This window comes from Macrotis lagotis, chromosome 1 (assembly GCF_037893015.1).
Source record: "Macrotis lagotis isolate mMagLag1 chromosome 1, bilby.v1.9.chrom.fasta, whole genome shotgun sequence".
Classification (NCBI taxonomy): Eukaryota; Metazoa; Chordata; class Mammalia; order Peramelemorphia; family Peramelidae; genus Macrotis; species Macrotis lagotis.
The window spans coordinates 136,317,802-136,341,694 of NC_133658.1; the positions used below are offsets into that span (position 1 = coordinate 136,317,802).

At 33.1% G+C, this 23,893-nt stretch overlaps 1 protein-coding gene and 1 long non-coding RNA gene across 13 annotated transcripts in view; one reads left to right on the top strand and one right to left on the bottom strand.

Moving 5' to 3' along the window:
• Positions 1-23,893, top strand: part of UNC5D (unc-5 netrin receptor D) — a 789,424-nt gene that overhangs the window by 357,530 nt on the left and 408,001 nt on the right. The window lies entirely within an intron of this gene.
• LOC141503464 (uncharacterized) overlaps positions 9,049-23,893 on the bottom strand; it is a 45,334-nt gene continuing 30,489 nt past the window's right edge. For 2 of the 4 annotated variants that reach the window (XR_012472857.1, XR_012472855.1), the window contains 3 exons: positions 23,666-23,732; positions 14,169-14,245; positions 9,049-13,259 (listed from right to left, as the gene is read on the bottom strand). This is a non-coding gene — a long non-coding RNA (uncharacterized LOC141503464). Of the gene's footprint in view, positions 13,260-14,168; positions 23,733-23,893 lie in introns of all 4 variants that reach the window. The other 2 variants (XR_012472854.1, XR_012472853.1) reach the window with 1 other exon arrangement.

Below are 23,893 nucleotides of genomic sequence, written 5' to 3' on the forward strand. Positions count from 1 at the left end.
TAAAAATAATTTTAATTTAATTTTTAAATAAAAATGACATCTTTGACACTTATTTCCAAATATCTCGCTGCCTATCACCCATCCAAAAATCTCATATCACAAAGAATAAAAAAGAAAAGAAATTTTAAAAATTTTTCTAAAAAATAATTAATAATTGAGTCAGAGAGCATATGCCACATAATATCCCCACCCTTATCTTTTCAGTGAAGGGAGAGAAATACATTTTCTCATGACTCCTTCAGGGCAGAGTTTAGTGATTATCTCTTGTATTGGTTTCATAATTTTCCCATTATATTGTAGTTTTAGTAAACTAAATGTTGTTTTCCCTCACTTTGCAACATATGGGTCCCATGCATCTCTCTTATCTTTCCTGTTCATCATTTCTTATGGGACCAGAACATTCTATTATATATGTCATTCATATACCACAATTTGTTTAGCCTTTCCCTAAAAAAGATAGCCATCTACATTGTTTGCAGTTCTCTGCTACTAAAATAAAATGTTACTATAATGTGCTGGTGTATATTGGACCTTTTTCCTTGCTTTTTTGACATCCTCTGCATGTATGCCTAGTAGTATAAAGATATTTTATTTCTTTATTAGCCTGATCCCATACTGCTTTTATAGAATAGTTAGAACAATTTAAAATTTCACTATTACTATATTAGTGCTCCTGTAATATTTGTCTAGGACAGATGACCCAATGATTTCCTGAATCACTTTATTTATTATTTATTTTAATGTCATGCAGAGTTTTTTACTAAAACTGAGAACTGAACAGAGTTTTTCTTTTTTTTAATTTACTGCATTTATTTTAAGAGCTATTTATCTCAAAGATATTCATGTGGCTTACAATATAATTTTTCTGTGGTAAAGTATTCACATAGATTTTACTTGTCTATTTTTGCTTTTTTATTTTCTATAACTCTCAAAGACTCATGGTCCCATGGTAAATCAGAAGGATCATCAGTCTGGGAATCAGTATTTTTTTTAGTATTTTTTTGGCAAGCCAAATGGGGTTAAGTGACTTGCCTAAGACCACACAGCTAAGTAATTAGTAAGTGTTTGAGGTCAGATTTGAACTCAGGTACTCCTGACTACAGGGCCAGATAGTACTCTATCCATGGCACCACCTAGCCACCCCTCAGCATTTTTTCAATCTCAGTCCAGCCATGAACTACTTTTATGACTTTGGGAAAACTCTTTTGTTCACTTTGAAGAAGGAATTAGTGCAATGGAAAAGTTGCTCCATCAGGAAGACTTGAGTATAAATCCTTTCTTTGATACTCATTATATTACTCTGGGCAAGTCACTTGACCTGGTTAGCTCCGTTTTCTCAGCAGGAAAATAAGGAAAATTAGTATCTTCTTCCCATTGCTCTGAAAATAAAAAAACCAAAAAACTAAAACAAAAACTAAAACAAAACCATTCAATGCTTATTTCCTTTCTTGCCATTTAGTTTTTTTTGATTTGTAAACTGGGTATTATCCTAGATTACCTCCAAAGATATTTCTAGCTCAATGTTAGCTTTAAAAATTCAAGACTTTATGTATATGAATATATTGACTTGGAATGAATGAAATACATACATGTAGAGTCATGGGTTAGAGGCCAGGAACTAAATCTCAGCTTAGATTTAGCTCTTATCAAGTTACTTCTACCCTCACCTATGAATAGAGTGATGTTTGTCCATCTTTCCCTACATTGTCATAGTGGTCAAATGAGAAAATGCAAAGATTATTTTTAACTACTAAAATGCTAATGATTATGATTGTAATCATTCCTTTGGAGAATCTGTAATCTTAGCAGTGTGAGTACCCCAGACTGACCCCTTAATCCATGCTTTTTAAAAGTTACCAGTAGGAAATCCATGTAATAGAAGGGTTTTCATTATTGGATACAAATTATCAATGGCAATGATGATGATAAGTAAAAGATTGCAAAGATCAGAATCATGCTTGCTCTTTCATTTTTAAACCCTAAAATTTGTATAACTAAAACTGTAAAAACAGTATGATATACTGGATGGCAACTGGTGACTGGAGTCAGGAAGAATTTTGTTCAAATCTTGCCTTTAATATGTAAATAGCTGTGGGACCCCAGTGAGCCTTAGGAAATGGTCTAGAACTGAACTAGTGAATTATAGATGGACTGAGAGGGATTTTCCACTTAAACAGTTCCCTGAGTTAAACTTTCATTCACTAGAATATAAAAATGAAGTGACTAAAAAAAGTCACACAGGTACCAAGAATCAGGAGATAGGAATAGAACCCACAAGTCCATATCTCAACTGAATGGGTATCCTACCTCCAATAGTACCAAACAGTGGCTATTTAGTGTTTGTTTGAGAGAATCCCATAACTTACTGAGTTTGCTTTTTCCAGTATTAGATTTCTCTAACTGTTAGGCAGTATTTTAAATTCCCTTGAGGCACCCAACCCCAAATAGTCACATTCTCTAGTACACCTAGAATTCTAACTATGAAGTCAGTGGAACTAATGCCCCATTTGAAATATGAGCAAATTAAAATTTGTGTTTATTTTGAGGAAAGATGCATGCTCATAGTCTCTGTTTTCTTTCTTTCTCTCTCTTTTAAACTCAGTTTTAAATAAATGTGTGGATGATTCTTGGAGATAACTTGTACTTCACTTAATATTTAATATTTGAATATTTTATAAATATGTATAACTAAAATATAGATTTAAAATACATAAGAGATTGGAACAGTGCAATGCATTCATCTCAGCTGGCAAAGAAAAGGCTACCAGTGTTTTATGAGCATATTAATCCTCTTTGGTTGAGATAAATGTATTAGCCTCCTGCAACCAATTATAAACATGTTTTATAGGAAGTTACCCCTCTTCATTTCTGCAATGTCTTTGTTTAACATGGCACTGGGGAGAGGAGGACACCAAAACCTTAGCCTATCTAAAAGCATACTAACTCCTTTTGAAATATACTTAATCCTGAAGTTCTAAAAGGTGGTGGTTACGGGGGCGGGGGGGGGGGGAGTCAGAGGGAAAAGAGTTTTATTACTGTTGGAAGTAAAAACCCTTGAGTTACACAATGGAGAGACACAAAGAGTCATCATTTTTCTAGTCGTGGTGGTCAAATGGTTTACCTGACACTGCTACACTCTCCCTGTGTGACCTTGAACAAATCATGTGCATCCTTGGACAAATCACTTGTATCATCTCTGTGGGCTTCAGTTTCCTTATGTACAAAACAGAGTTGGACTGATGAGCCCTATGATTCCTTCCAATTTTAATATTCATAAATAATAACAGAATTAGAGTTTGAAATATAATAGAGTCTGAATAAATGATTATTTATTGATTTTGTCTATTGCACAGATAGGAATTCCAGTACTCTGTTTTATTATTTATTCATTTATTTATTTTTGTTTTTTACAAGGCAATGAGATTGAGTGACTTATCCAAGGTCACATAGCTAAGTATGTATTAATTGTCTCAAGATGGATTTGAATTCAGGTTCTTCTGCCTTTGGGGTTGGTACTCTATCCACTGTGCAATTTAGCTGACCCAGTACCTTATTTTAGAAAGTATAAACGTATATTGTAGTCATACTTTGCAAAGTGGCATGGCTTGGGAGTGAGTCAGAGTCATACTGAAAAATTTAACGCAAAAATTGAAGCCATATCCCACTCCCAAGAAACTTGGTTCAACAATAAAATCTTCCTATTCCTTAATTTCCCTGTAAAGAAAATATCTATATATAAGTTAACAGTTCTAGAACTGATAGGAGCCTTCAAAATCATTGAATTTAACTCTCAAACTAAAACTAAGGAACATTTTATTCTGTAAAATGCATGAAAGTTAATGTCTGAATCATTCTTTCAATTGTGAATTTCAACCTCTAAACCCACTTCTGGAGAAATAGACTTTGTCACTGTCATTGAAACACTTTTCAGTTTCCTAATTGTGCATATTTTATGTTAAGTGGCACAATGAAGTGGGAGGAGGAAGATTTATCAAGTATCTGCAATGTAACTAGAAAGGACACTAAGTACTTTAAAATATCTCATCTGACTCTCTTATGAATTCTGGGAGGAAGGTATTATTATTTACTTCATTTACATTTGATGAAACTATTAGAGAGAGCTTTAAGTTAAGTGTTGGGTTGCATAACTGGCATAACTGCATATCTGAGAGTGAATTTGAACTCGGGTCTGCCTGACTCCAAGATCGCTACTAAATCCATGACCCTCTTTGTAGCTTCCTAGACCTATCCTTGGAGTCAAATCAATAAGTTTTTCACATCAATAAGTTTTTCACCTTCGTCACCTTTCAACCTTTCAGATTCTTGACCACATTGCTGACCTAACTGATCTAGTAGCTCAGATTCAAATTTAGAACAAATGAGACTCTCATAGTTTATTCAACATTTAACAGGAGGTTTATTTAGCTATAGCAAGGGAAGGACATTTAAAGCAGGAAAAAGAGATATATATCAAGGGTAAAGCCCTGATTCAGCTAAGCACAGCTTTCCAGTGCTGGTGTTTGTCATTCTACTTGTCTGTGGTCAGAGATCTGAAGGAGAATCACTCATGGCCTGTTTTTGTACTGATGTTACTAGGAAATGATATTGGTGGCTAAAGTTTTAGTACCATGATCTAGTTTCAACACATATGTAAGAAAAACTAGCCTAATCTGTATAGATATTGTACCACAGATATTAAGTAACAGAAAAGATATTTGCACTCATATTTTATGATTCCAAATTTTGTTCTATTCTACCATTGGATGAAAGAAAACATATTCCATTTCAAACTTTACAAACTACTAAATAAATATCGTAAGTGTTTTATGGTGATTTTTAGGTAGAAATGATAAATAGAAATGAGATATCCTGATAAATTGCTTTAAATGCTATCTGACTCAATTTACTCCTATGTAAAATGAATTGGACCAAAAATTGTATTACATTTAAGTATTCATTTAGATCCTGGCTTGCTCTGGAATTTTTTGATTCCTTGAAATTCATTAACTTGTTTTGGGCTTAACAAAATTTAACTTAGAAAGTTTATGTGATTGCAAAAGTGCAGAGAAGAGAAGAATTTGGGATAGACATTTGGTTGTCTACCAAACTTAAAAAATGTATGGTTAACTGTCACATTTCAAAACAGGAAAGTGTAGTGGAACCAGAGTGGACTCCATTATGGCTTAAGATATTTGGCAAATAAAATCAGTATAACTTAGTCTTCACATTGGATTAACCTCAAAATTGTTTTTTCTGCCTCTATTCTCACTGTTTCTTTAGTTTATCTTACATGGCCCATTCAAGCTTAAATTTTTAATGCTTACATCAAACCATGTCACTCTGCTACTGATAAAGTTTTCATTAAATCAAATCAAAAAGTATTTATTAAGTACCTACTAAGTCAAATATTGGGCGTATGAAGAAAGTTAAAAAACAAACCAAAATAGCACCTGTACTTCAGAAGCTCAAAGTTTAATGGGGAAGACAACTTGCAAATAACTAGATAAAAACAAGATATTTACAATATAAATTGAAAATAATTTCTCATGGAAAGATCTAACACAAAGGGAGATTAGGAAAATGCATCTTGCAGAAGGTGGCACATTTTAACTGGGATCTGAAGGAAGTCAAGGAAGACAAAAGAACAAAATGAAGAGAAGAGAAGTCAAGGCAAGGGGGATAATGAACAGAAATTCAGAGTCAGGAGATGAAATTTCATATTCAAGACATCACAAAGAAACTAGTATCAATGGACCATAGAGTCATGATGGAGAATAAAATGAAGACAAAAAAAAGTTAGGAAGGGCTTAAGTTATGAGTGATTTTATAAGACAAATAGAAAATTGTATGTACTATAATGGGTATGGATTTATCAAGTGAGTTTTATTTTTCCTGAGGATGGAGGTGACATGGGAATATTTATAAGCAGCAATAGGCATCTACTAGACAAAAGAGATTGAAAATTGATGACAGTGTGAACAATAGAGATAACAATAAGCAGGAAATGAGATGCAATGTACAGGGGTTTATCTTGGTAAGGTGAAGGACTACATATGCATCTAGAATAGGAATAAGGAGGAAATAATGGCAGATGAAATCTGAATGATGTAAGATTGGGATGATGACATAAAAAGGAGCTCTTGGCAAATAATCTCCTTTTTTTCAGGAAAATTTTTAGTGGAATAAATGGAGAAAAAAAAGCCATGGGAGGTTTGAGATTCCCTAATGTCTCTAAGATAATAATGTCTCTGGCCTTCAAATTCCTTTTTCAATTAGGTCCACATATCTATATAGGTTGATTATACATTATCCTTATATGCTACTTTATTGTCAAGCCCATTTATTTGCTTTTTCCCCATGTCCAACATATTTCCACCTTTGAGACTTTGACCAATCTATTCTCCATGCCTAGAATGTTCTCCCTCCCCAATTTCTTCCTCTACAATCCTTAGATCCAAAGGTCTGATCAGTTCTACCTCCTACAGAAACCTTACCTGATCTACCCTAAATATTAAAAGCCTACAATTATTTCATATTTGCTATGCATATAGTCATATTAACTAGGCTTTATACATATTTGGCTATTCTCCCCTGTCCCTGTAACATAATCAACTTGGAGACAGAAATTTTTTGTTTATGTCAAACGCTAAAGTATCTAAAAGTGCTTAGATCACAGTCAACAATATTGCAATCTTGTTCAAGTCAAGTAAACACTCATTTTTTAAAATTGCCTTTATATGTGCCAAACAATATGTGAAGAAATAAGGATACAAAGAATGGAAAAAACAACAACAAAAGTTTTTGCTTTCATGGAACTCACAGTCTAATGGGAGAGACAAGATGCGAACAATTTTGTACGAACAGAATATCCATTGGATAAATTAGAGATGATTAAAAAGTGAAGGTAACAACACTAAGGGGGATCAGGAAAGAATCATTGGATTGAACTGATGTTCATTTAATCTCAGCTAAAATGCAAGAAGTGAGGTTTAATGATAATTTCCTTCTTTTCCTTATTCATTTTTTGGAAGCTGACAAGACTGTTTGCTTTATTGATCCTCCTCCTACCCCAGCCTATTCAGCAGATCTCGTTGCTTAGTGCTTTCTTTCATATTAATCCTTATTGATTTTATACAACATAGCAGGGATATGTATGAGTGGTGACAGAACCCATGTCAATTCAAGCTTTGTTCTATGTAGGATAAATACTCTTCATGAAAGAGGTAGGGACTAAAATGCCATAATAAGACAGTCTTTGAGGAGCTAGATCTATGACTGAGTACAAGATTATTAATTAGTGAGAAAGGAAGATGGTGGGAATACACCAAGAAACTCATCTTGCCTAGAGTGAAGGTTGTACCTGTAATAATTAGTGCAGGTGAATTTTGACTCAAAAACCAAAATAAGATATTTATCTAATAGGTAATCTGTATTTAATAGTATGGGTAGCCATTTACTAGCACAGGTGCTATTGAAAAGGTAGCACCTTCCAGCCCACAGAGCATCTTTTGATATATCAAAATAACAGATTTGAGTTTTACAAAGAATCTCATGAGCCATAGACTCCAACTCTTACATGGAAGAAATCTTTGCTGTGGCATACCTGACAAATGATCATCTATTGTGTTAAGAAATTTACTATCTAGTATCTCCAAATTCTCAAATGAATCTGTGATTTCATCATTTTGAGCATTGCTTCCAACTTGACAGATGGCAACCTTCTTTGACTATTGTCCATTTTCACTAACAGAGGAATACTCCTCAAATGCTGGAAACTTTCCTCAATATATTCTGATTTTGCTCACACATTGGTAGGACCCTCTAGCCATCTAACTATTATCCCTCACCACATGAACAACATCTTCTTTGAATTGTACAATTCCCTGCATACATTTTCTGATTCTTCTTTGAACTTCCTTATGGGTTGTTTGTCTCAGTCTACTTGCATTCAATATATGCTTCTTCACTGTTAGCTGTTAGATAATTCGTCTTTATTTTTTAGCAGATTATTGTATTGTATGGCTAACCCATGCCATAGCGATACTAATAGAATGGTAGGATTAAGCTTCCATAAAAAAGTAAGGGTCATTAAAAGACATTTGCAGTTTCCAGAAGCTATTCTAGACAAACAACTTCCTTACTTTGATACTCATTTATCTACCCAATCAAGTTATTAAATGAATATTATTATGTCAGGGACTATTTCATGGGGTGAGAAAAAAAGAATACAATGTATTATTTCTTGTCTTCAAGGAACCTAAATTCTATTGAGGGAAATGACATACCTGTAGACTATTTTAGTGACTTATTTGACACATATTAGAAGATTAATTTGAACTCTTGTTTAAGTGTCTCAGGGGCTAATGCTTAGATTTCATAGTAAAGCACCACAATTGTCACAGTGGGAACAAACATATAATGATAAACGACTATCTACTACTGCTGATTCCATGATTTCCTTTGAAATAGCAATGCAACTGCAAGTGGAAATCCTAAGTCATCCCCATTAAAACTACTAAATAAATAGGGACTTGCCTACCAACACGACAGTTTGTACAAATTATGAAGTTTTCCCAGGAAGGAGAAACTTGGAATTGTTTCTTCTCCTACTTCCTTCTCTTAAAGTGAATTTCTGCTAATGAAATATAGTGGCAGAGGACCAATCTTGTTAGATTGTCAGGTGCATCAAGGCAGGTGACAGTTCCTCTTGGGATGCCAGTTTAGTACTAAGACTCCCTAATTACTCTATAAAGCCACTTAGCTTTAGCTTAGGAGAGGAGACATTTTGAAAAATAAAGGTGCAAACTGAAAATTTTTCCCTCTGCCAATAATGTGGAAGTAAATCTGTAACTCTAGAAATTTTATAAATTGATACATGCACCTATATGCATGAGATGATAAGTTTAATGACATTTATTCAAAATATTTCCAATAATTACTTCAATTATTAAGAGTCTTTGATTTGTTAGTACTCAAAGGGTCAGGGCCCAGACTGGATATATATATATATATTTATATTAATTTCTCTAAGCCCTTCTTTCTCTGTTGCAGAAGTGGTATAATGAATAGAATACTGTACTTGAAGTCAGAAAGACCTGAGTTCAAATGTGACCTCAGATATTCATTAATTCACTCAGATACTAATACATTTGACTTCTATATGACCCTGTTAACTCATTTTCAAAATGTAGATAATATTAGAATTCACTTTCCAATTTTATTGAAATGATTGAATGAGATAATGTATAATGTTTAGCATAGTATAACTTATGCTTAGCACATGGTAGCTGCTACATAAATGTTAACTATAATAATAACTATTATTATTGTTATCATTATTATTATTAATCATACCTTTTTAGTTCTGGTGAATGGAAACAGAAGGGACATTGACATGATTTGAGAAGGGGACTGAGAATGCAGAGTACAATAACCAGTATATATTTCTTGTCAAAATCATATTTACAAATGATCAAATAGTCAGTTATGTAGTTGAGGATTCAAGTATGTAGCAACTTGTAAGGGTATTTTTCCTGTATACTGAGCAGATAAAAAGGTGGCACTGAAATGCTATTAAGCAAGAGTGTTTATTACATTCAAGCCTCCCTTGCCACTTGCTAGTTGTAGTTCTCTCCTTGGGCAATTTGAAATAAATGGTTTATCTAATCACTTCCAGGTATAAACCATTATTTAACAATGTTTTCTTGTATTCTAAAAGTAGTTCTCATACATTTCATTTCAACAAACCACACGTTAAGTTCACATAGTAGAGTGAAGGAAGCAACAACAACACTAGGTTTGAAGTCAGTGAACCTGTTTAGTAACTTGCTACCTGAGTGACCTATGGAAAGTCTTGAGCTTCACTTTCCTCCTTTATAAAGTGATGAGCTTGTAAAAGGCTCTTTCCAGTTTCAAATCCTGTCTTTGTTTAGATAAACTTGTTTACTCATTTCTAATTTTTACTGCAAAAAAATATCACCAGAACTAATGGGTAAAATAGTGGTGCATTGGATGACACCAATGAACCATAGTCTGTTTTTTATTTGATATCATACAATTGATTATTTTATGCTAGATACAAATGTATAATAAAATTCTTTGATTTTTTTAATTTCTCTAAATTCTTTAATTGTCTCTGACAACAACTATTTGTCATTGTTCAAACCTTTCTGTGTTCCTGATTTTGTGAATTCATTTGGTTTTCTTGGGAAAGATGCTGGAGTCATTTGTCATTTCCTTCTCCAGCTTATTTTATGGATGAGGAAACAGACTAACAGGATTAAATGATTTGCCCAGGATCACAAGCTAGAATAGAGGTCGAATTTGAATTCAGGTCTTTCTCATTCAACATCTAGTGTTCTATTCACTAAACCACCTAGATCCTTTCTAATTGAAATGATTAACCATATTCTCTCCTGCATTTCCTCTTGAAGAAACATGAATCATAAAGGAATGAGGTACTTTTATAAATGGATGTCAAAAAAATACATTAGTAATAAAAGACATTTATGTAGTATTTAGAAATATACAAAATATGTTTTATGTTCTCCTTTCCATTAAGTCATACAAAAAACTCAAAAGAGTCTATGTTTAATATGCTTTGAAACTTTCGAAGAGCAATATTTTTATCAGTATTTGTGCTCCCTCTACAGATGCAGATGACATACATCTACACTTTGCTTTGTGAGTTGCCACAGCTGTCACATTTCTGGTGATGAACCCCTTTAAACTGAGCAGTGTCTCATGATGGACAGCAGAATTAAGAGTTTGCAGCAAAGCCATAATCACCGCATTCTAATTTGGTGCATGGACTGCCAAAATTTGTCCTGTACAGGAATAACTTTTGAGTTCTTAGGGTTCCTTTTGTTCTATGATAAGCCATTGGGTTGGGGTTTTAATAGAGTAACTTTCTGCATCCTGTATTTGAAAAAGAATAATTAGGGATGCAGTCCTTTCATTAGTTACCTGCTTATACACTCTTTTGTTCTTTAAAAATGATCACCATTATTCATAAGAAAACTAATTAGATTTACCAAGTAGAATTTAAATTATACTCTTTCCCTGGGAAGTTATGAGTTAGGATTTGTTGAATCTGGCCAAAAGCAATTTCTTGAACTTTGGAGGGGTGTACGGAACAGGGGAAGAAATTGGTCAGTCCAATTGTTCTTTGAAGAAAAATATCCCGTCTATTCTATTGATTAACTGGCTCACCATGGGAAGTACTTTCTTTCCTTAACTCCCATCCCCTAAGCTTTAATTAATTGCCTCACTTGGTGACTAATTATTGTTCTTTTATTCCATGGATTGTTTTTTTCAAGTCTTGCCTTTTTGACAGTATAGAAGCTTTGTAGAAATGTATTTAATTTTGTTTTTTTTTTCCACTCTGAGATTGTTTAGTGTGAGGGTTCCCCCCTTTATCTTCCTAAGGGAAAACCACAAAAGTCATGCCAATTAAAATTTATAATATTATGGAAATTAGACATATTAAAGGAAGTAGTACAAGATGGAACATGTTAGGACAACATGGTATCTTGAAAAAGATGCTTGATTTGAAATCAGACGCCACAAGTTCAAATTCTGTCTATGTTACGAAATTGCATGTCTTTAAAAATGTCAATTGCCATCTTTTAGAGGACATCTGAGTTTCTTTTTTTGGTACTACTACAATGTATTTGTGAGATAATAATATCCTTCCCACTGTGAAAAGGAAGTGAAATTTAAGGAGACTGTTGAAGGAATAGAATAAAATTTGTTGACCTTCCTTAGGGTGATATGAAGTAAAATAACTAAGTCACTTTGATAGCATGAAGGAGAAAACTGATCTGGGAAGCAAAAACTTCAAGTTTTAGTTTGGTTTTGAACCATGTAAATTTGGACAAGCATATTGGTGAGAATGTGGAGCTTAGATACAAAGGGCCTGGATTAAAATCCTTGTTCCTCTCCTTACTAACCATAGAATTATATTTAATTCACTTAAATTAAGAGAGATGAAGATTTGGTATTGCTCCTATCACAGGATTATTGCAGGGAATTTATGGGATAAACCTGAAAATCTTACTATAAAAACAAAAACAACAAGCAATAACTAATAAGTCCAATATCTTATATCCTAATACATTAATTCAATTTCAAACAATGGTAGCTTATTAATCACAACAATAAACTACTAAAATAATACAAAGATAATAACATCCTAGAACCATTTCTTTATTGCCCTTTAATGATGATGAAGAAATAACACACAAAAATAATCAAACTAGTGTTGTTCCATTTTCAGTGAAGCTATGGATAACCTCACATTTCAACATTTTTCTCCATTTAAAAAACTTAGTAATTTCATTCATCTGCTCAATAGTTCACTAAACATAAAACATAAAGAATTACCAGTCATGACTTATCCCAGGATGTCTTATTTTATTAATTCCATAGAATATAATGATGATGGTGAATTGAAATAAAGATTATTTCCATAGTGATACACACATGAACATAAGCTTTATTTTGACAAAACAAGTATTTTTAAAGGGTCTAACTCATGTAGATTTGTTTACAGAAATAAAAGCGTTTATAATGACTATTGAAATTTAAGTTATAAGACTAAGATTTCATTTTTATTGATTAATACAGATTGCATAAAGAATGATATAACTCATTGCAAATACAATTGTGAACTGTGAGCATTTAACACCTCCTGAATATTTAGAAAGATACTGCTTGGTGGTCAAAAGTGTGCATCAGAAATCCTTATTTTACAACTATATACTTCAAAACATCATTGAGAATTAAACATACTAGAAGTAAATCTAATGTTCCTGTCAAGAAATAATTAATCACTTCCTTGAAAACTCAGGGAATCCCAGATTTCCAGAAATCTCCTGAACATAACATTGGTCCTTTCAAATTTAAGAAAAGTTTAAATACATATCTCTATAGAAAATCATCATTATCTCTATGATATGTGCAATGAAATAGTTTGAAATGTAGTAGCCTACCAGAAGAAATCAAAACTATGCAGTAATGAAATGAGGTACATATTGTCCCTATCATCTTGTCAACTAAATGAGTTTACATCTCAATAATTTTTTAATTCCAGAAATCTTGTCTTTTGTCCATCTGTGTAATAACTTGCAAAATGCTAAACATAAAATATTAATATTAAAATATTTCCCAGAATCATTGTCCTATGAATTCCAACAGAAAAGTTGAATAAAATAAGATCATTATCATCAGCAGCTGCAGCATCTTTCAGATTTTTCCATCTGCAAAAAAAAGAATGTTGGTGCAGTGGATAGAGCACTGGTCTTGGAGTCAGGAGGACAGAAATTAGAAAGTGACCTCAGAAACATGACACTAATTAACTGTATGACCCTGGGCAAGTCATTTAACCCTGCATTCCTTGCATCCAGGGCCATCTCTAGTTGTCCTGATTCATAACTGGCCACTGGACCCTGATGACTCTGGAGGAAAAAGTGAGGCTAGTTACTTAACACAGTATCCCCTCACTCAGATTCAGTTCACATGCTTGTCATGGCATCACCTCCCTAATAACATGGTCTTCTCTGAGAATGAAGGAGAAACATTAGTACTAAAAACCAGATAGTCCACTAAGAAAATAATATCTCTTATGATTCACTTGTTAGAACTATAAGATTATCCTTGGAGGGCTTAAATGAATGTCAAATAAAATTGCAAAATTTGAGAACTGGAAGATTCATTGGTGACAAATTAAATAAGACACCTTCATTTAACTGTTATAAAAACAGATTCAGAGAGGGCAAATAGTTTGGAGTTGCATAAATAGTTTGAACCCAAGTTTCTTGATGTGTAGATTATATGTAAGCAGGAAAAAATTTGAGCCTTTATGAACCTTTTTATTCTGTTTTTACATAATGAGGGTAGGGGAAATAAGGAGAAATATACATAGAAAAGAGGTCTGTACAGATAGATTCAGAATGTGAAGCTCAGGGATTTCCTACACTTGACAAGACAAAGGACTACTATTAAGTTTTATGGAACCATAGTAGCCTAGAATTGTGAAAGTGTAAGAGAAATAAAGGGTTATTTTTCCAGGAGTCTTCAGATTTGACAGTAGATGAACAATATTGGATTAAAGTGCTCGTGTAAGGAGCATCAATCAATGAATCAATGGGAATTTATTAAGTACTTACTTTTTGTCTTTGATTTTGCTAGAGGTTGCATATATAAAGACAAAAATGAAGCAGTCCTTCCTCTAGAGAGACTTACACTGTATGGAGGAGAAACATCAAATAAGCAAATAAAAATCAAAACCAGCAATTTTAGCTGAAATTTTAACAAGTCCTTAATGCACATTTAAAAATGCACTTAGTATAGGCCAGCAAAACACAGGACAATTTGAGGGATGAAGTAGAACATGAAGAACCACTAGAACTGAGCTCCTCCAATTAATATTTTCCAAATGATATCATAAGGCAAGTGTCAGAATTGATATAATGTCAAGACATAAGATCACATCTTTTCCTATTTTTATATTAACAACTCAATAAAACACTTGGCATTTATACATTAGAATATAATAGAATATTACCACACCTGCTTAATAGGAGCAAAGGTTAAGACTGAATTATTAAAAGTCCAATTTATATTTTAATGTTTTAGAAGGAGTATTCTTACTCTTGAATACATACTGCAGCTCAAACAAGGTTAATGAGATGTTGTCTACCAAAGGTCCTTTGAAAGAATACTTTAATGAATGGATAATGATTTGTAATGAACATATCCCACATAGGGTATAAAAGGATACATCTGATGAACCTGAACACATTTCTCTTGATTAAAAATGAGGCTATACATCTGTTCTATAGTCTCTATGATAGCAATTTGCAAAACAAATTAAAATTTAAAATTTCTGAGTTAATAGAGGCTGAATTCATAAAATTTCATTGTAGATAGAAGTCACTATGAAAGAATAACACTGAAAGAGGAGGAGAATCAAACTAAAATGATCCATTGTTGTTTGTGTCATATACATATGCAGATATAGATATAGATTAGAGATATAGATAGATAGATAGATGATAGATAGATAGATGATAGAGATAGAGACAGAGAGAGACAGAGACAGAGACAGAGATAGATTGATAGAGATAGAGATAGGGATAGAGACAGAGACAGAGACAGAGAGAGACAGAGACAGAGATAGATAGAGATAGATAGAGATAGAGACAGAGACAGAGATAGATAGAGATAGAGATAGATAGAGATGAAGATAGATAAAAATTGTTGTGCATTTCTATGTATGTATATATACATATGTGTTTTAGTATGGTGATTTGGTTGTATGTGGAAGATTGGTGGGTAACTCCCTTCATTTCTGTCTGTTTCCATACTAGATGTGCCACTATCTTGAGCTTCTTAATGTTATGACTTATAGAAACGCACAGTGAATTTAACTGTGAAGGTAAGATTGTATGCATAAGATTTTAGACTCCTATTCCTTCCTAGATCATAAATTCAGTGAGAGCTTTTCTAGCTTCACCACACCTTTATGTATACATTCAATGCACATTATCCTGCTTCAGGATGACCAAATGAGGGGGATTAGTGAGAAACCTTTAAAAGAACCATTAACAAGGAAACCACTGTAATCCATCTCTGCTGCATAAGGCAGATGGAAGCAGCAACAACCAGCCACAAGGAGGGCAAGCCCTCTTTTAGTTTTCTTGCCCTTCTTAGGAAACTAATAGTAATTTCAAGGATTATGTTAGTAGAGTGTGGTAGGAATGAGTTAATGATAGAAAATGATCTTTCCATCCTGCCCCCAAGAGATACAGCTGATACCAAGAAGCATTTTAGCAACAGTTTAGCTTCTCTGTGAATTTAGCATTCCCCTGGTTGTTTGCATCTGAAAATATTATTCATTTTCCTGGTACCAATTCAAACACAAAGAGAAACCAGCATTTTAAAATTCTGATAAGCAGGAGTTAGTTTACAGTTTAAGATTTCGAGCACATTGCTTTTGTGTGATAATATTTGAAATTTATTTCCACAAGTTATTGCACATTCATTTCTGGAGTTTTCATTGCAGAAAATTGCCAGAAGGAATGGATTTTGTCTTCTTCAGCTGGCAGAACAATTTTCCACCTGTCGCCCAAATATTTGATGAGAAGGATTATGTTGCAGACTCTGAAAGTTTATACTGTAGATCCATAGGAAGCGAGAAGGTCTGATGAAAGTACTATCCTGATATCAGAGTCTGGCCTGCTAAAGTATCTCAGAAGCAGCATGTGGATTTCCAGGCATTAGAATGGTTTTTGATAGACTGAGTACAAATTTGTGACTTGCACAGTAACAAAAAAAAAACAAAACTAGCTTTTAGGATACCCAATAAAGGATCCCATTCTTATAATAACTCCTTTATCCTGAATTTTAACATAGAACAATCTTGACCTTGACAAGTATCTGAATTAATTGCCTGCTGGGATTGCTGTTTTATCATTCAAGTAAACAGAAACAGAAACAGAAAAAGAAATGGCACTAGAATAAAAGTAAAGTTGGAATGATCAGTGTGCATCATGATGAAGTAATTTCCTTTCCATCACTGAATTACATATTCCTCTTTGTATAGTTTATGTTAGGTCCTTGCCCATAGACATTGGAATTTCCAAAAAACAGACTTTAAATAGCTTTAAATAGTGGCAGAATCCTTGTAAATTCTTGAGAGAAATGTAAGGATTTCTTACCCATAAGAATCTCATATAATTTATTGAAATCAACACTGTCAGTAATGCCATTGTTAACATCAGTACACTGTTATCACATTCTCATCTTTGTTGATGGACTCAGCTAGGTGGCTTACTGATTGAAAAGCTGTTCTTGGAGTCAGGAAGACTTGAATTCAAATCCAGTTTTGGACACTTGCTAGAACCTGAACAAATCACTTCTGTTTGCTTTTCTTCACTGGGAATGAATATGGCAAATCACTTTGATTTCTTTGACAAGAAAATCCTATGGACAGCCCTTTTGTGCTATGGTTTATGGGATCACAAAGAGTTGAATTTGAACAACATCTTTGTTGATGGAGTTCAGGTGAAATCAGTTTATGTAAGAGACCCTATCCTGCAGAGAAGAAATGCTTAATTTTCTTTTTCAGTTATGAATATTTTGGTACTCTGATGAAGACTATGGGAATCTCCTTAGCATAATGTTTTTAAATGAATTTAGCAAAATACATGGGATTACAAAGAAAATAAGTCATGTTGAAATGCAGTCATCAAAATATTTTCAAAGACAACTTAATGGATGCTAGTTTAAAAAATATGCCTGCTGTTTATATTCTTTCATATAATGTCCTAAAGACTATTGCACAGAGGAAAAAATGCTATTTTTTTAAATTAAATGAGATTATTGAGCCCATATTCTGCTGGTTCACTGAAAACATTTTTGGAACAATTACTTGTAATAGACAGCACAACAGGGATGAAATGCATATTATCTTATAGTCACATACTTTTACTTTCTTCTCCTAGGCCTCAATGCTTTGAAAGCTTTTTATGACATAATGTTTGCGGATTATGAATATGGCATCATTTATCAAGAACATTTTTTCTTAAATTTATTTTGAAACGTGTTTTTTTATATATGGAACAAATGCCGTAGAATAAAAAGGGGCAAAGCATATTAATTTTCTAATTAAAAGATATGATAACATAATTCAGCTATTTTTATTGTCTTATACCTGTATGGCCAAGAATACTGTCTTTAATGATGTTCTTGTTTCAGAACAATTAATTTGTTAAATTCTTAATGATATTTTGATTTTCATATCATCAGCAGAGGGATTTTTTAACTCCTCATTTATAAAGGGATAACAAAATTCGGATGAATAATTCTAGCACCTGATGACATCTTTCTTGTTAACTAGTTATGCTTATAAACTATTGTATATGATACACTATTTTTCCACCAATAATCCATACCATTGTTCTTAACAATAACATATCTATATTAATATTGACATCCTAAACCTTTATTACTCTTTCTATTTAAAAAATAGTTATAATGACTGCTTGTTCAACACATTTCTTTTTGTCATCATATCATTTAAGTTTATATAAATATCTCTCCTGGACTACCTTTTAATGCCATGCTCATATGTAATCCATCTGATAGGTTCCTACCAGAAATAAACACCTTTCAGTTACATGGACAAATTCAATGATATATACCTGTTTTTTAGCTTTGACTCTTACTTTGTGAATAAGATCTATTTGTTTCAAACATATTTCAGTAAGTTTTTATCCATTCATCAAGAGCTCTGAAGACATGTATGAATCTTCTTTTTTTTTAAACTGAAATATGGTTAAACTTTCTGTACTCTATTGTAGATAATCATCCCTGTGTTTTATTAACATTGTATAGGATAATTATCATTTTATTAGCAATAGACTAGTTTCAGTGGTATTGGTGGTAGTATTTTGGTCTAGAACTGTGATTTCATTTGTCAGTCAGTCAACAATAATTTTAGGTGCTTACTTTGTGCCAGTCACTGTACTAAGTTCTGTCAATATATATATTAAACAGAAAGAAAACTGTCCTCACAAGGAGCCCACATTATGATGGGGAATATAACATATAAAAGGAAGCTATAAAGGGTGGAGTAAGAAGGAACTTGAGATGAGAGCACGATGGCTTAGTGTGGAAATAATGTCCAATGAGATTATTCCATCACATCAGAAACTGTACTGCAAAATTTTTAAAGAGGCACCTAGAACTTTGATAAGTTAATTGACTTGCCAGATTTCCAGAGCAAGCATAAATTAGAAGCATATTAAGTACAACTGTAATTGATTCTGAATTCAGCTCTCTCACCACTATGATTTTGCTAATTATTATTATTATTATTATTATTATTATTATTGCTAATATTTTAAAACAATGCATTTTTTATTTATAAAATGCCCAGGTAGGAACTCTAAAATAGAGAGGCTACAGATCCCTAGCTCTCTTATATTTTAGGAGTTAAATCCCAGGAAGCTGTGAGACAATCAGAGATTTAGTGACTCAGAATCACATAACTAATAAATGTCATAATTAGGACTTAAACGCCTTCCATATTCCAATTCCCACTCCATAAATGAGCTGATGCATGTAATATCATTTTCTAGTAACAGTATCATTACTGTTTCTGATACTTTTATATACTTTTATCAAAAAAAGAAGGAACCAGGATATGTTTCCTTATTTAATCAGTAAGGCAGGTGAAAGGTAAAGTCATTAATAGTCTCTTAGTCACTTAGAGGCCAAGCCAGAAATTAAAATGTAATTCAAACTTTGGATACCTGCTATTTGAAAGATATCAACCTTCTCCCCAAAGGTTTACAATATTCTGTCTCTGAGGTCACTCTTACATGTTTCTCCCAAAGTCTCAAATCTTTTTAATGTCATATTGACTCTTTATTCCATTCTACAGGGGCTCCTCTTGTTCCTCTGTAGCAAATGGCACTCTTCACCCTGTCCCTGTTGACTCCCTTTTATACATTGTTTGCACCTCAGCCTTCAACTCATGTTTCTATTTCAAACTTCACACCTTCCCTTGTGTTTTATGTACTTTCAGAAAGCCTCCCTCTATCTTATCCAACTTCACCGATCCCCTCTTCCTTCCCCATGTGGAGACCTTCTAAAAACGAAATTCCACCTCCTCCGCAAATGTCTTTCCTGACTATGTGGAAGTGAAGCACAGAATTCCCACCCCCATTTGCAGTTTCAGCTCTTGAGATATATGTTTCCCAACTCAAGAAGACACTCACAATGCTTTTCATGTATTCATCTTTGTGGCTAAGAATAAGAATCACTCCAATTTGTATAACATGCTGCAGGATTTCAAAGTATTGTCAATGTCTCACATCTCATTTGATCCTTCCTCTAGACCAATGTAGTTGGCAGGGAAGATGATATTATGCCTTCTTATAAGAAAACGGGTTTAGAGAGGTCAAGTGATTTACCTGAGGTCATAATGACCTCTCAAATTAGATTTCTAGTCTATTGCTTTGGCATACTTAATGAGAATTTTTATGCCCCTCTCTGTCAATCACCTCTTGTAGTCTGCAAGTTTCTGAAAGAACTATCTTTATAAAACATATTTTGTCAAGGGTCCAACCATTACTTCCACAAGGTCATGGCTATTAAGATTTACAGCAGGGATTGGAAAATTAGTTTTATAGTCTGAATGTAACCCAGCACCTGTTTTTGTATAGCCTATGATCTAAGAATAATTTTTACAACTTTATTTTAAAATTTATCAAAACATTCTTAGCTCATGAGCCTATATAAAAATAGGCTGCAGGTCACAGTTTGCTAACCCCCAATTTAAGGGAAAAAATAATTATAAAGTTCCAAATTTCCTCAGATTTTATATTGTATCTTTGTTCTTTGTCACTTTTTTTGGATATCCTCCATTAAGAAGACAAACTGCAACAGAAAGGCAACCCTTATGATTTTCAGAAGAATTTTTGGATGACCTCTAGAAGAAATGACCAGAAATCATTTTTAAGTGAATTATACTCTAAAAAATGGAAGTTTCCTCAGGGTTTCAAATTAATCCTTGTTTTTGTTTAGGATAGTATTTCTGGATCTTCCTAGACAAAAAGTATTTGGAACCTCTTTAAAAAGTATTCTTCAAACATTACTACCTCTTTCTGAACTGCCTCGCCAATTAATTTGAAGTGACCCTTTCAAGGGTCATCCCTTTAACTGTAGTCATCACTTCAACATACATTCATTGCACTCTATATTTAGAGTGAGGAACTGAGTGAAAAATCAAGTTTATATTAATTTGAATCACTGCTGTCATTGAACTTTTGGTGTAAGAGACACAATTGCATATAACTGTAACATACAACAACATGTAATTAATAATTTAGAAAAATAAAAATATAAATTGATATGGGATTCCCAAGGGGAGGTTTCTGTTCAATAGCTACTTTGGATATTGGGTAGATTTTAAGTGAAACTTTAATAATGGATCATAATTCTACAGACAGACATGGAAAATAAAGGTCTTCCAAATACAGGATACTAAGATGGTCCAAGAAAGGTACCAAATGAATATGATTGGACAGTCAATATAACTACATTTCACTGTGCCAAATTCTGGGGGATACAAAAAGAGGAAAAAAACAGCCCCTTGCCATAAAGAAACTCACAATCTAATAGGGAGACAATACACATTACAGACACATAAACACACACATACACACACAAAACATATACACAGACATACATGCAAGCTATATACAGGACAAATGGGAAATAACTAATAGAAGGCACTATAAATCTAGAAAGACAAGTAGACATGAAGAAGGGAGAACATTCTAAGCTTTGGGAACAGCGAGAGAGAATATTGAGAGCTGATAATTCCTTGTTCATGGGATAACCTAGAGTCTAGTGCCACTGGATCAGAGTATGTGTCAAAGAACAAGTGAAAAAAGACTGGAAGAGTAGGAGAGGGTTGGGTTTTGTAGGACTCTCAATGACAAATAGAGATGGGCAGTAGGGAGCATTAATCATTGAAGCAATATTCAATGGTACATTTTGAATGGAACAAAAAATACAAGCAAAACAGTGGTAAGCAAAAATGAAAACATAGTTGATAGAATGTCTTGATTGCAGATCAGTGATGCTTGTCCTTTGTTCTTGAAAAAGACAATGGCATCATAGAGGTAATATCATGAAGTACATGAACTGGATTTGAGTGAGGGGATTCTGGGCTAAGTCACCAGTCTCACTTTCTTCTTCAGAGTCATCTGGATCCAATGGCTAGATATGAATCAGGACAACTGGAGATGGCCCAGCATGTGAGGCAATTAGGGTTAAGTGACTTGCCCAAGGTCACACAGTAAGTGTAAAGTGTCTGAGGTCAAATTTGAACTGCTGTCCTCCTGACTCTAAGGCCAGTGCTCCATCCACTGCACCATCCAGCTGCCCCAAGGTTTATTTTATTTCTTTTGTTTAACATCATATTCATTTCTGAATATGTTCCTCTCTCTCCAACTCAGAGAGTCTTTTGTAGAATATGAAAAAAACCCAAAACTTCATGAAGAGTAGCCAATGCATCTAGCATGTCTAATAGCATAAATAGCAGCAATACCCATACCCTTCCTCATCTTCTGCAGAAAGGAGTTCACTTTTGCAACTCGTCCCCAAAGCCAATCTTCAGTTAATTCTATTCATCTTTCCATTTATACTAGTGCAGTAATTCTACATATTTTCCTACTTCTAAATACTTCATTCTTTATCAGATCATTTAAGTCTAATCATGTTTCTCTGAATTTCTCTTATTTGTCCATTTTTATAGTTCAGCTAAATTCTATTAGTTTCATATAATAAGATGAAACATATCACAATGAATGTGACAAGATGTGAGTTCAAATCATGTTTTCACAGAACAGACTTTGTGAAGCCTATAGGCACGTTCAATGAGTCTATGTTAAAAAGCAGATGTTTATCTGTTTAGTTAATCATGTTTCCTCATCCAAGAATGTTTCTTCATCTTACTAATGAAACCACAGGTTCAATCCCCATCCTTTACATTGATATACCAGAATTTATTTAGTCATTGCTCATTTCATTTTGAGGAGCATGCTTCCACAAAAATTCACTTATACTTTTAAATATACCTATCAATATTTGAATATTTAGAATATATACCTATTTGTAGGATTTCTCTGGGTCAAATAATAGTTTAGTTCTTTTTGTCATAATTGCAAGTTGTTTCCCGGAACTTTTAAAGCAATTCACAGCTTCACTAATAATGTAGTAGTTTGATTGCCTTGAAAACATCCTTCTAATTTAGACTATTTCCATTTGTTGTCAAGTTTTTGATTATGGTAGAAAACATTAGAATTATTTTCATTTGAATTTTCCTTGTTAATAGTTATTCAGAATAATCTTTCATGCATTTGTTAATAAATTTCAATTCTTTGAAATGGTTTATATTCTTTTCTACCACATAACCTCTAGGGAATTGTATTTGGTCTTATATATTTGCATAAATTCCCTATATAATTTTGATATTATCACTTTTTAAATATATTTGACATATTTGTTCTCTTATCTTTAACCATTTATTTTGTTTTTATAAATTTTTCTCAATTTGATGTATTCTGAATCACCTATTTTTTCCTTTCTGATCTCCTCTGTCTCTTATATAGTTAAGAGGTCTCCCTATTAGACATTTATTTGAAAGGGCATTTCATTTCTTTCAATTTCTCCATTTTATTTTATTTTGTGTGATATAAATACTCATATTTAGCTTGTATATTCTTTTAGAACTTATTCTGATATATGGTTTAGAAAGGTAATTTAAATAAGCTTTTATTACCAGACTGCTTTCCAGTTTTGTTTTGATTGTTTTTTTGCAGAAATTTTTGTCAAGTAGAGAGTCTGTCCCCAAAATGCCACTGGTAAATTTTTTGCTGAAAAGTGAAATTACTAGATTATACAAAAACATGAAATTAGCAGAGAAAGAGAAAGAAAGGGAAGGAAAGGGAATGAGCATTCATATAGTACTTACTATGTCTATTATATCATTTGATCCTCATAATAGCCCTGGTGGTGATGACTACTGTTATTATCTCTTCTTTATGGTTAGAGAAACAGAGAGGCAAATAAAGGTGTAGTGACTTACCCAGTCAAACAACTAGTAAGTACCTGAAGGTGAATTTGAATTCAGGTCCTTCTCCCTTGAGGTAGTGCTGTAGAAAGAGTGGTGAATTTCATGTCAGAAGACCTAGGTTTCATTTTTGCCTCTGCTATTCACTACTTGTATGATTTTTGTTAAATTATTTAACTAGCCTTGGTCTCAATTTTTCAACTCTTAAAGAAGATGGACTGACTGCATAATTATTTATAATTT